Source organism: Aedes albopictus, chromosome 2 (genome assembly GCF_035046485.1).
Source record: "Aedes albopictus strain Foshan chromosome 2, AalbF5, whole genome shotgun sequence".
Classification (NCBI taxonomy): Eukaryota; Metazoa; Arthropoda; class Insecta; order Diptera; family Culicidae; genus Aedes; species Aedes albopictus.
In genome coordinates, this window is record NC_085137.1 from 102933586 (window position 1) to 102946990 (window position 13405).

Genomic DNA, 13405 nt, shown 5'->3' on the forward strand with positions numbered 1-13405 from the left:
TACAATAATAAATTTGATCGAAGGATCAAAAAAGTTTTATGGATTGGCTATATTTTTTTTTTTTTTTTCATAGTGATTACGGCGGTAGCACACTGTGCTTATGTTCTAACACCGCACCCTTTCCCTACGTTTGCTTCTATGAGCCTCTATTTTTGTTTCAACACACAGAAGTACGTAGGCATATCGTGGCCCAAGTCGACACTGTTTTGGCCTGCGTTGAACAAAAATAGTTATAATAAAAGTTTCCCTTTTTTTCTTTTTGTCAATTGGTTTTTTGTAGTATGGTCCATGTATTTAGTTAGGTTCTTGTCAATTTGTCAGTTATTCGAAGTAGATTCCCAAGGTAATAGTCAATTAAGTCATTCTGATCTGTTCTATCATACCAGTTTTAGTCATTGCTTTATTGAAGTATAGTTTTATTGGAAATATGCTGAATGTCGTTATTAAAAAGAGACGTAAGGAACTGTGTCCTGGTAGTTGTTGCGTCATGCACATACGTCATGTCTTAATAATGCCTAGGAGATTAACAAAAACACGTGTGTTCGGTCAGTAGAAAGTCAAGGAAAATGGGTTTCTTTATTGTCAGTTGTTATGTAAGCCTCGCTTGAAGCACTTCCCGTGAGAACCCTGTCATCTGTACACCAACTAATCCGTATCTTCGTACTCAGCTAAATACTGTACTGTCAACCGTCGAAAAGCCTACGGGTAAATATTTAAAAAAATGAATAATAATGCTGTCTAGCGCATTGTTTTCTATTGGCCACTATTTTAGTCTAGTCCCAACTGCAAGCTATTTTCCAATCTTAGCATCAATTGTCTTCTAGATACTTCTAGATAGATTCATCGAATCAGTCGAACCCGTATGTTAAAATATAGTCGATTCTTTGTCAAATTGTTTTCTTGATTTCTACTTCTCTGTGTTCATCTCGTGTGTCCTTAAATTGTCATCGGTGAAGAACCCACAGAAACATGTAACTGAACTCCTGATATTTTTCTGTTGGTGTCATAACACTATCTAAGAGAAGAACAAAAATACGCAAAGTTGGTCAGTTGATTGTAATAAAACAAAAATTGCTTGTCAACTATTATGTATTCATCCCCCTACAAATACTATGAAAAATATTCAAATTCGTTCTATCCTATCGGTCCTACCTCGATAAACCATGTCATTTTCTCATGCGTGGCCTAGAAATGTCAACCTAGTCATACAAAAGTAACGTTGTTCAGTTAATAAAAAGCAGTCAGCTTTTGTCCAAAATGTCACGTCGAACGCATTGATGTCAACAATGCGTTTAAATGTTCGCACGTTAGCTTCGAATCTATCAGCACAATTAAGTGCTGCAAATCTCCTTCCCACTATCAATTCGTCGGTTGATTTTAATTGCATTATTTAAAGAAAATATGACCAACTAACATGGTAAAAAATCGAAAAAGCGACTGTGACATTAATGAATTACTAATCAAAATCAACCGAGAAACGTGGGAAATAGAGCCCAAACAACATTTTAAAGTCAGCTGGCTGTTAAAGGTTCCAAAACCTGTCACAAATCCTATAATACTTTTATTAGGATTTGTAACGATCATCAAAACCTTCTCAAATCCAACCGACTTGGAACTGTTGCTTGGGAATAGACTCTACTGAGCCCTGGCGGTTCCTCCGTGTTTATCGAGCATGTCTGATGCATATGATCAGCCATACTCCATCTGCAGCAGCCGGTTCGTGATGAACCGTTGGAGGCGCATTAAAGTGTTAAAAAGGTGATATGTTTCACTAAAGAACACTACATTACAATAATCAAAATGAAACTCCTTCACTTTAATACCGTCAACCCCTGCGAACTTGGCCAGGGAAGTTTTATGGATTGGCTATATTAAACTCAAAAACTGCAAAACTCTGAGTTTTGCTCAATTGTGCAGAAGAAGACTTCTCGCGAGACTGCAAATCTTAACCTTGAATTGAATCTATACATTCTACGCAAACTGTTCAATTCTCTAGTAGTGACATAATAACTTAATTTTTAAATTGTCTTGATTGTGACCAACGTTCGCGGAATGGGATCTATGATCGCAAATATGTTGTTTCCAGTAAAAAATTTGAAAAACATACTAAGTACCTGCTGATTTATTAATGAACAATAACGATCTGTTTTAAATGATTTACATGTCAAATAAACTCTTTATTGCTTTGTTACAAGCAAATTATAAAAAAAAAGTTAATTATGCAATCGACATATTCATCATCCGCTATTATTCCATAACATCACAAGAGTGACGAGCAAAAATAAATCAATCACCGATGTGCTTCATATAATCACCGGGTAACCGTTTTCAGCAAATTGTTATCACTGTAACAATCCTCTTATAAAACGTGATAACGATAGCACGCGAAAAGGGAACTGCTTTGTGTGAATAAATCTCCTCTCGTTCAAAGAATCATTACGACACGACCATACGCCGACGACGACGCCGACAACGATGATGATGGGGAAAAGGTCACCTGCCTTAACCATACATTTTTCCATTGGAAGCCATCAGGGACAAATGAGTTGTGAATACTGCACCAGCAAGCAATGGAAATTATTATAACCGCAAAACTCTACGGTTACGACGACGCCCCGGTGACGTCGGTAGACCACCTTCCAACGGAAGTGTGCCGGGCAGAATGATTATGCAACACCACCGCTGCTGACATTGCATTTGACGCTCAGCATAGGTCAGAGGTTGGCAAACTGCTTTCTTCAGACTTTTAATAATTCAAATGATTTCTATTTGTCATTTCTGGATCACTGGATAATGCATGTGCTCTAAGTGATTAACTCGTGAATATTCACTGTTGGCAATCATACTTTTTAAAATTAATTAGATTTGAATTACAAACTATTGTACCTAATTACATATACGTGCAAAAGCACTCACGGAGAGCCAAATGAAATGTACTCAGAGAGTAGGGAGAACAATTCCGATCGGTACCGTGCCGATCGTGCTAGCGCGATTAGGAGGTAGATATAGGTTCTTTGGCTCTGATCATTTTAGTATAGTTTCGATACCGGTCGAATAAAGTCGGGTACCAGGAGGTACAACCTAACCCTCGAGTTTTCGTTCGTTTCGCGAGTGAGAGAAAGACCGTAGAGTTTCTTTGAAAGTGGTGTCCCTCCCCACGTGTTCACCGGAAAAACGTGTTCGCCGTTCCAAAGTGGTTTGCTGCTTCTGTTCCTGCGGTTGCTGGTGGCCGTTGTCTCTCGACCGTGTTGTTCTGTCGACGTAGCCAGGTTTGCCTTCATTCACCAAAACCATGCTAAGGATGATGGGTTCGATTCCTAGTCGGTCCATCATCTTCTAGAAAAGGAAATATTCTTGACTTTCTGGGGCATAGAATATCATCGTACCTGCCACACGATTTACACAAAATAGTAATTGAAAGATAAATCTCTCTGTTAATTCCTGTGAAAGTGCACATTAAACACTGCCAAAGGCGAACTCGATCCCACTTAGTGCAGTTAGAATAAAGAAGAGAGTTACATAAAAATTTCACTTGCGTATTAATGAAAATTTGAATTAACGCATTCTGAAATATAAGTCATAAGAAATGTCCCATATTTTAGAAATTCAGCACATTTGAGAATACAACCAACGTGGTTGATAACCTCGGTTGCAAAATTAGTAGGAAAAGGTAGTCTCACCACCGCAAAACGGAACAAGGAAGCAGTGACAAACCACCGCTGCCAATAGGTTGGCTTCCATCAACTTCTAAATTTAGGATCAAAATCAAGGACATTATGCACCGTTTCCAACATAGGTAAATACTTACAATTTAGGACCAAACGACCGTTGCTAATGTCGGGGTTATCCTCACTTATTCTCCCAATGAGTTTGGTTAATGTGTGCTAAACGATAATTTGTTGATGACAATGACGACGACGATTAGAGGATGGTGATGATGCTGCGATTCGATGCGTACAATTTAGTGTTCAGATGGTTGCGATTGAATATCTATCCGCGCTTTACTTCGTTGCTGGTGGCGGTCCCCAGATGGATGGTTGTCCAACGGTTTTGCTTGATTTTGAGATGCGCTTCCTGGAAACAATTGTTTTGATGTACCGTTTCTGTGGTTGATGACTCCTCGTAGGATCTCTCAGTTTCCTTATATCGCTCTCGAAATAAATCTGTAAGGATGAGAAAGTGGAATTCATTGATGAGTGCTTTATCAAAGATTTCTGAAACATAGGGATAATTTTTCTCAGATAGTATTTTGAGTCAAACTTTTGAAACTTGGAAATGTGAAGTTGAGTTTTCGACAAAATTTCAAGAAAACCAAAAACACGATCCAATTGCATCAAGGAATATGAATAGTAATTATGGGAGATATTTGTAGAGGAACTCTCACAGAACTTGAGAGATACGCACAACAATTGTAGCAGTATTTATGTAAAAAATATAAGTATGTAATAGAATTCTCAAACATTTCGGGTAGCGTTCTTGACGTCCTTAAGTGAGATTTCTGGTAGATGTGCTGGAGTAATTTTTAATGGAATATTCAGAAAAAAATCAGAAATATTTTTCAGTATTTTCAGGAACATAAATATTGAATAATTACTGTGATTTCCCACAGAATTACTGGAGCATTGAGTAAGAATTCAATATGCCTCTGCTCTAATAGTCTGTACTAGAGTGGTTCATGAAGAAAAATGCGAAAGTTATCGAAGTCATTATTAACATTTTTCCAATCAATAAACCATGCATGATCTGTTGGATAATATAGTCGAGACAGTAAATTAACATGGCATTGGAACGCTTAGTGATTTTAATCATAAATTTTTGCAAAAAATAATAAGGATCTCAAAAACGTCCACGCGTTTTAAAGACTTTTCAAACATTAACATTTTGTTGATAAATTTCTAAATTTCATTTAATTCTGTTCACTGGTTTCCGAGATATGACAGTTTAAATATTAGTTTTCTAAAAAAAGTGTTTTACGAAAACGGTTCTAGCTTCGCGAAGGATTAACCAATCGAGCTCAAAGGGTCTGTCCATAAACTACGTAGACTCTTAGGGGGGACGGGGGGTCTGGCCAAAGTCTACGCTCCATACAAATTTCTAAAATTTTGTATGAACAAAAGTCTACGAGGGGGGAGGGGGGGTCTGAGATGGCCGAAAAAAAGTCTACGTAGTTTATGGACAGCGCCAAATTTGAACCAATGATGCACATATAATAGCATGACAAACAATCAAAATTTGAGATTTTTTATGCACTCTATGAAAAGTTACAGCATGTTGAACTTTTTTTGTGAGTGAATAAAAAGTTGCCAAACATTTTGGTCACCTCCTGTATTTCTGCATGATTTCCAAGTGTTTAAAAATGTTTATGCAATTCAGTATCGTAATTTCTATTTTATATAACTCATTTTAGTATCATAATGGCCAATTTTTCCGAACTGGTTCAATATGCAACTGAAATGAGTTGCATAATGAAAAATAGTTGTATAATGTTCATAATGCAACTCATTTGAGTTGCATTATGAACATTATGCAACTCAATTGGGTTGCATTATGAAAAAATCATTGCATAAAATTGACGGCTGTTCGAGTCCGTATGAAGTTGATCATCAATATTAACTTCTTTTCTCGATCAGCCTAGATAGCTGTGTAGTGTCGGTAGCGATTGCCTCAATTGGCTAAGAATAACACTACGGACCGCCTGTTCCGGTGGTAAGAATCCACCAACAGGTGACCCCTAATTCATGGTGTGATGCGGCTTCATGCTTACCGTGCCTAGGAATGAATGGCTAGGGGGGTCTAATAAAAACCTAACCGCTAACGGAGCCTGTGGAGTACGAGGGCGCCCTCCACAGTATGTAGCCCTTACTGCGCTAACCGGAGCAATGGTGCAGTGGACCTTGTGTTTCTCCGAGACAATCAGCTGCCCTTCTTTAGTCTCACTTGAGGCTAAATAAGGGCGTGATTATGAAGATGTTGTTAATTAGTTTAAATTTTCACCTATATGGTTTCGCATTATGCGATTTACACAGTGTATTCTGTGTATCCTCGCCTTTGACGTTTTCCAATCGATACCGATTTGGTTTTATTGTTGCTGTTCTTTGTTGTGCTGTTGTTGCGGAGAGTTTAATCTTACCTAGTTTGGGTAGTGGCTACGGTTAGGATAGCTCAGATCAATCTTCAGCACAAAAGAACATCAACAATCAATCTTTGCAGACTTATGCAAAATGGTACAGCCCAAGTGGCCTTGGTACAAGAACCTTACTTTCGTAAGGGAAATTTCTATCTAGGAAACCTTGTGAACCCGGTGTTTGCCACTTTCAGTAAACATGAAATGGCAAACTCGCGTGTCATGCCTCGAGCCTGTGTGCTTGTCAACAACGCAATAGTTGCTACGCTCATCTCTGAACTAACCACCAGAGATGTATGTGCTATCACAATTGATGTATCTGTTGGAAACCTCAACAGGAAATACGTCTATTGTTCTGTGTATTTACCGCATGATGAACCATCCTCTACGGATGCTTTCAAACAAGTCATCGCATACTGCACTTCAAAAGGCCTTCCGCTAATTGTTGGCAGTGATGCTAATGCTCACCATATCATCTGGGGCAGCTCAGACATTAACTTGAGAGGCTCCAGTTTGATGGAGTACTTAAGTAGTACAGATCTTGCATTACTTAACATAGGCAACCGCCCAACCTTCATGGTATCTGCTAGAGAGGAAGTGTTAGATATAACACTTAGCTCTAGCAGAATTAGTCACGAGCTGACCAATTGGCATGTTTCAGATGAAGAATCTTTATCTGACCATCGCTATATATTTTTTGAACATTTAAATGTTACTTCGCAAACATTGCGTTTCAGGAATCCTCGGTCAACAAACTGGGATCTTTATACTGATTTGGTTGCAGCCAAATTTCATGGATATTCACCATCCATTGACACTCCAAGTGATTTAGATGATGCCGTTGATACTACAACGACGTTCATCATGGAAGCTTTTGAAGAAGCATGCCCTCTACGGTCTGTGAAGATCACAAGAGGAACCCCTTGGTGGAACTCTGATCTGGCGAAAATCAGGAAACAATGTAGAAAGAGTTGGAACAGACGACGTTCGGCTGGTTCGGAGGCTTTCAGGTCGGCTCGCAAGGCCTACAGGAAAGCTCTCCGGTCTGCTGAACGATCCGATATTACATCTTCGGATGATCCTGATGTCTTTTCTTGTAGTTATGATTCTTTAGCTTCGGCTCGGAGTATTGTAACTATAGAATCGATTGAGTGGGCTCTTAATAGCTTTGCTCCTTTCAAATCTCCTGAGGCAGATGGGATTTATCCTATTTTGCTTCAGAAGGGATTTGATTATTTCAAACATTTGAAAAAACTACTTGTTTGCAGTTTTGCTACAGGGTATATTCCCAAATCCTGGAGGGATATTACTGTAAAGTTTATTCCGAAAGTGGGTCGTGCGTCGTATGAAGAAGCAAAGAGTTTCAGACCTATCAGTTTGACCTCTTTTCTTCTGAAATGCTTAGAACGCATTGTGGATCATCACATCCGTGATGTTCATCTGGCCAACGTGCCTCTTCATGTGAACCAACATGCCTACCAATCTGGTAAGTCCACTGTAACTCTTTTACACAAGGTTGTTTACGATATCGAGAAAGCATTCGCTCAAAAGCAATCTTGTTTGGGTGTTTTCTTAGATTTCGAGGGTGCCTTTGACAACGTGCCTATCGATGCTATATTGGAAGCCGCACGGAGTCATGGTATATCTCCAATGATTTCCAATTGGATTCACCAAATGCTCAAAAACCGATATCTCATCTCGACATTGCGTCTAGCAGGGATTAGGAAATTGAGTGTTTGTGGATGCCCCCAAGGGGGAGTCTTATCACCGCTTTTGTGGAATCTCGTAGCAGATACGCTATTGAGGCAACTCAATAATAGCGGTTTTCCTACTTATGGTTTTGCCGACGACTACCTAACATTGTTAGTTGGTATGTGCATCAGCACCCTTTTCGACCTGATGCAAAACGCCCTTCAGGTAGTTGAGGGTTGGTGTCGCCAATATGGCCTTTCGGTTAATCCGAGTAAAACATCTATTGTTCTTTTCACGGAAAGGCGAAACCGTAATGGCGTTCGACCTTTGCGTCTCTTTGATTCTGAAATCGATGTGACTGAACAGGTAAAGTACGTTGGAGTCATTCTTGATTCCAAGCTTTCCTGGACACCTCACATTGAGTTCAGAATCAAGAAAGCTTGTATGGCCTTCGGGCAATGCCGGCGTACTTTTGGTACAACTTGGGGTCTAAAACCCAAGTATATCAAATGGATTTACACAACTGTGGTTCGGCCAATATTGGCTTATGGATGTCTTGTGTGGTGGCAAAAGGGCGAAGTGAGAACGGTCCAATCAAAATTAGGCCATTCTCTTTGACGTTGCCCCACTACACATTCATCTCAAACAAGAAGCACTTTCTTGCACTTACCGTCTACGGGTACTCGGTCTACTAGAGGAAACTCCTGTGAACCGCACATCAATACACACCTCGTTGTTTTCACTTTTGGTGAATTGGGACAAAATTGTTCTTGCTCCAAGTGATCTTACAATTGCTTGTAATTTTCCGTATAAGACATTTTCCACGAAATTCCCTTCCCGGGAAGAGTGGACATCTGGATATTTGGAAAGAAGTATTTCAGACGGCATCGTATGTTACACTGATGGCTCCCTTCTCGAAGGTCGAGCAGGTGCTGGTGTTTATTCTCGTGAGCTAAGGCTGTATCAGTCTTACTCACTTGGTAGACACTGCACCGTTTTTCAGGCCGAAATCTTTGCTCTTATGTGCGGAGTGCAATCAGCACTTCAGCAGCACGTAATGGGCAAAGTAATATACTTCTGTTCAGATAGCCAGGCTGCTATTGAAGCGCTTGCTTCGGCCAACTCCAGGTCGAAGATAGTTATCGCTTGTCGAACTCAAATCGAAGAGCTGAATTCAGCAAACGCTGTTCACCTTCTATGGGTACCTGGTCATTCTTCCATCGCTGGAAATGAATTGGCTGATGAGTTAGCTCGCACTGGAGCATCACATGACTTCATTGGCCCTGAGCCAGCTATTCCGATATCGAAGTGTTGGATTAAGCTTCAGATTCACACCTGGGCTGTCACTCAACACAGACAATATTGGAATAGTTTGGAGTCATGTCGTCAAACCAAATTGTATAGTGCTGAGCCATCTCTACGGGTGGCGAAGTATCTAACTAATCTGTCTAAGCAGAATTGCAGCATGTTGGTCAAAGCATTGACTGGCCACTGCCGACTCAGCTATCACATGGCGAATATTCAGCAAGCTGATTCATTTGCCTGTGCTAGCTGTGAATCCGATTATGGAACTTCGTATCATTTGATATGTAACTGTCCAGTTTTCGCGCAACTGCGTTTCCGAGTATTCGGTAAACACTTATAAAGTGAAACTGACTTCAGAAACCTTAATTTTCAGGATATTCTGTTGTTCTTAACCCGCTGTGGTAAAGAGCTATAGGCTCTCTTTCGCTTTATGCGTTATTACAGTGCCCTTTTCAGGGCGCTGTTTAAACCCATTGTGGTACGCTTGTGCGTTAGTACCCTCTTCCAGGGTATTTTTCCTATTTCCCTACCTGTCCCTATCCCCATCCAAATCCTTTTTCCTTCCTTTTCCCTCAGGTAGATGATGAAATAGGCTGTTATTTTGGCGATGGCACAAATGTCCCAAATGGAGAATAACGTGCCTCTGGAGCCGGCCTTCTGATACTTGATACATATAATAGCATGACAAACAATCAAAATTTGAAATTTTTTATGCACTCTATGAAAAGTTACAGCATGTTGAACTTTTTTTTGTGAGCGAATAAAAAGTTGCCAAACATTTTGGTCACCTCCTGTATATCTGCATGATTTCCAAGTGTTTAAAATTTTTTATGCAATTCAGTATCGTAATTTCTATTTTATATAACTCATTTTAGTATCATAATGGCCAATTTTTCCGAACTGGTTCAATATGCAACTAAAATGAGTTGCATAATGAAAAATAGTTGTATAATGTTCATAATGCAACTCATTTGAGTTGCATTATGAACATTATGCAACTCAAATGGGTTGCATTATGAAAAAATCATTGCATAATTATACGTAACCAATAAATATTTTGAAACAGATGTAAGATATTTTGTATGATAATCCCCTCCTTACTGTATCCTTATCTTAAGGACGAAGCCACACCTCAAATGTTCAAGAGCACAAATCTAAACAACCGGAACTCGATTTTTGCCGAAAAGTTGATCGATTATCAGCGGGTAACCAATCGATCAACCTTTCAGCGTAAACCGGCATTCGGTTCTTTAGATTTGTTCTCTTGAAAATTTGAGGTGTGGCTTCATCATATCTTCATCTTAAAAAAATGAATTCATTATAAATATTGCATCAAAAATAACAAAAAAAAAGAATAAAACATCGCATTTGTTTATGGGCCATACTGTATTTAAACTCTATTAAGACAAAGTACATCGTTGCAGAAAGAGACGAAGGCAGATCAAGATACTGAATGGGGATGGGTTTCTAGTTGTTGAAAAATTGAAGAATTAAAGTGTAGCTTCTAATAGAAGCTACTTCCAATTTGAAGGATCGCATAGCTGGGTGACCCATAGGTTTCAAACGCAAACGAATCTCGCTTTGTTTACAAGGCTGATTTTCCAGTGATCTTTTCTAATCGCGACGCGTTTTAAAGAAGCAGACCGAAAAGCATTTAGAGTTTTCAAGTGTAAATTGATACAAACAATTCTCGGTGGCAAATTAGAGAAAGGTATGTAACATAAGCATGAATCACGAGCTCTATCAAATGTATAAAGAAGTAAGTAGTGACTTCTGTGAGCAGGGATGGGAACACTCACTTGCAAAGAGTTACACCCACCTCCCAAGCAACACGACTTGTTTCAAAGCCAGTACCAGCAAGATCAGTGCAATTTATTCACTGTTCAAATTAAGGACAACAGAACACAGTTGCTTCTTCTTTGAAACGCAAAAAGCGCAAATTTTAAATCGTTATGCAACTTGAGCTAGGGGGAATGATAAAAAAAAATGAAAAAAATATATTCAGACTCGAACCATACATACTACAACAGAAGCTCTGAGAAAGATTTGCTGCTCAATGCACCATAAAAGCTACTGAAGTTACGCGTTACTTTATTGTACCGTCTTTGCCACAAGTTAGAAAGCTGTCAAGATGAAAAGACGCGCAAGTTCTCCGTAACACATTTGGAACCTAATCTGAACAAACAAACCAGAGTAAGATGTTTCATGTGTGTTACATAGCACATTTAATGCAAGCTGACTGTATTGCCACTTGTGAGGAATATGTAAGCTCCGCCTCCATAAATCGATGTTAAATACGATGTTATTTGTAATTCCTATGAAACAAAGCTGCAACTTAACGATATTCGGAGTTTAAATGCAACTCAACTGACAAGATGGAAGTTGCGTGCGCTTTTATTGCAACTCTTTTAGACCAAAGCATAGAAAACCACATTTTGGATGATGTTGCAGGTGCTGCTTGGGCTGGTATTTTCTCAGCTCAGAAGCGTGTAATTGAGAAACGATGTATGGACGAACTTAGCCTTCTGGTTTTATCTAAAAATTTGCCGAATAAAATAGGGGTCGCACACGGATCCCAAAGTCGTGACAGAGCTGTGAAGGCAACTCTCCACGAGGTGAGTGTAAATTACATTCACCTCGTGGAAAGTTGCCTTCGCACCTCCTCACGACTTCAGTATGCGTGGGCGACCCCTACTCTATTTGGCTTTTAGACAAAACTACAAGGCAAAAATCGTCCATACATCGTTTTTTGATTGCACGCTTCTGAGCTGAGAAAACAGCAAGTGAATGTAACTCTTTGCAAGTGAGTGTTCCCATCCTCGTCTGTGAGTTTGATTGAAAACTATTAGCGTATATTGCAGAATATTGAAGAAATATTTATCGATTTCATAACAAAAATCAGAAGTATTGTTATGAGCGTAAAAAATGAAAGCATGATGGGTGCTTAATTTACAAGTTCTTACAGGCCGACTAGTAGAGCCGGAAAGAGGCAATACATTAACTAGAAGAGGCCCCTCTAATCCTTTTCGGGGGTTTTGTAAGAAACTAAAAAAAAAAATATTTCGAGAGCAATCTTGAAACGTTGTAATTTTTGGCTGTAACTGTACCCTTTTAAAAGTCTTTTGTAAAAGTTCCTCCAGTTGTTTGGAATTATCAACTTCAAAACTCTCTTATATGTGAACACAAGTTTATTATCCAACTCACACGTTCATTGCCCTCTTGACATACCTGAATCTTGTCATTCATTCCATGCATTTTTAAAAATTCAGTCTTTTATGGTTTCAGTTTTTTCATTATAATTCTTAAGTTACCTACGAAATACTCAAACACGTAAGGCTGAAAGGACACTGCCCAAAACTGCATATTTGTAACGTTTGAAGTTAATACAGGAGATGATCATGAAATCACGAGTACCGACAACTACCTAAATGAAATTTTCAAAGAAGTTACAGAATTTATGAAAAAAATATTAAGTCATTTTGCCTCATTATTAACCCGGGAGCGGTCGCCTCGTGTACTGAGTACACGCACCATGAAAAATACACACCTGTGGTACATAGCGTGAGCGCGGCGTCACGGCAAGTAGTCAAAGACTCCACTGCTCGAGGGTTAAATATAAGTAATCGGATAACAGTCACACTGAAAAAAATAAATTGACTTTGAAGCGTGATATCACTCATATAAGGGTTTGATTCATTTTCTGGATATTGATCCAGCATCTAAGGAGAGCTGCAGAAGATGTCATTGTTAACTATTGATTTCCAATTTATGGAAAATTTTGAAAATTTCGGTTCATTTACTTACATACTAGCAGAAATTGCAAACTTCAGGCTCAATGTTCTCTAATACCTACTTTTGTCGTATGGTACGGATATTAGGGGCAGCTTAGAAAACTGAATGCAATGCTGAAGCTCGACAGGCTAAACATATCCAAATGCTGAAATGACATAAGGCTGAACTAGTGAACTGAAAACCTCTATAAGCAGTATGATTGGGATGATAAAGTATTTAAATAACAGAACTAGAAAGAACAGCCCAGGAAAAAAAATCTGACAACATTACAACTTAACATACCATTAGACTGATATTATAATAGGTTGATTGAATGCAAAAGGATATAACTGAAAAAGGCTGAAATAAAGATCACCCCAACCCTACATTCGTTATTGCACCAACGAACCTAACCTCAAAATGACTGACAACTCCCAGGTCATTTTGACAGATGTAACATGAGCATGAAAAGGACGACAACAAGGTCGGTAAAGTAGAATATATTATCCGTCT

The 13405-nt window shown here is 39.0% G+C and overlaps 1 protein-coding gene across 8 annotated transcripts in view; it reads right to left on the minus strand.

Moving 5' to 3' along the window:
* Window positions 1–13405, minus strand: part of LOC109419733 (PRL-1 phosphatase) — a 207258-nt gene that overhangs the window by 23909 nt on the left and 169944 nt on the right. For 4 of the 8 annotated variants that reach the window (XM_062850163.1, XM_029852788.2, XM_029852783.2 and 1 more), the window contains one exon: window positions 3809–4163. The exons of 1 other annotated variant lie outside the window; for it this stretch is intronic. The gene's annotated coding sequence lies outside the window, so the exon portion shown is untranslated. The remainder of the gene's footprint in view (window positions 1–3808; window positions 4164–13405) is intronic. 3 more of the 8 variants (XM_062850164.1, XM_062850162.1, XM_029852785.2) reach the window with 3 other exon arrangements.